The 786-nt window shown below is 30.8% G+C and overlaps 1 pseudogene; it reads left to right on the forward strand.

Moving 5' to 3' along the window:
- Positions 1-266: 266 nt before the first annotated feature.
- On the forward strand, positions 267-385 carry LOC112479912 (annotated as a pseudogene).
- Positions 386-786: the final 401 nt, after the last annotated feature.

Raw genomic sequence — 786 nt, forward strand, 5'->3', positions numbered from 1 at the left:
CGATGATGATAGGGGCTCTAAGGAATCATAGGACATTTTGGGACGGGTGCTAGATACTGCAGAAATTGGATAGAAATTTGAGCCACTTGATTTGGATATTAATAGCAAGGGGTATTATAGGATAGAAGACTTGGGGACAGTTGGACTATCTATAATATTTTTCACTTCTCAGATGTCATTAATTGTCTGATGAACTGTTATTTTATAAATAGCTTTTGGGGACTAAAAAATACTTCTACATTAAAATGGGAACAGAAATATGTCTTGTCTATGGCCATGCCACCCTGAACATGCCTAATCTCCTCTGATCTCTGGAGCTAAGCAGGGTCAGGCCTGCTTAGTACTTGGATGGGAGACCACCTAGGAATACTAGGTGCTGTAGGTGATAAAAATTAGTAAATAAATATCAAAAAATGTTTTAAAAAATAAATAAATAAAATGTCTGTTCATAAATATATGTGACGGGCTGAGAACCTATTATAAATAAATAATTCTTACATTTGAATAAAATAAATAAAGTTTTAAAAAAAGAAATGTGTCTTGAACATATTTGTATTTGTTTCTACAAAATGAGATCTTGTTATACACATCGTTCTGAAATTTTTCACTATTCTTTGGGAAATTATCATATTTTTATTCTCTAGAGATAAACTTGATCTTCAGACATTAAAAATAGTCATTTGGCTCTAGATATTTTGATAATCAAAAAAAGAATCAAACTAGCTAATTCTAACACAGGTTCTACAAAAAAATTTTTTTGTATTATTCACAAAATGTATACCATCT

The sequence above is a fragment of the Pteropus alecto genome, unplaced genomic scaffold (genome assembly GCF_000325575.1).
Source record: "Pteropus alecto unplaced genomic scaffold, ASM32557v1 scaffold21, whole genome shotgun sequence".
In the NCBI taxonomy this organism is placed as follows: domain Eukaryota; kingdom Metazoa; phylum Chordata; class Mammalia; order Chiroptera; family Pteropodidae; genus Pteropus; species Pteropus alecto.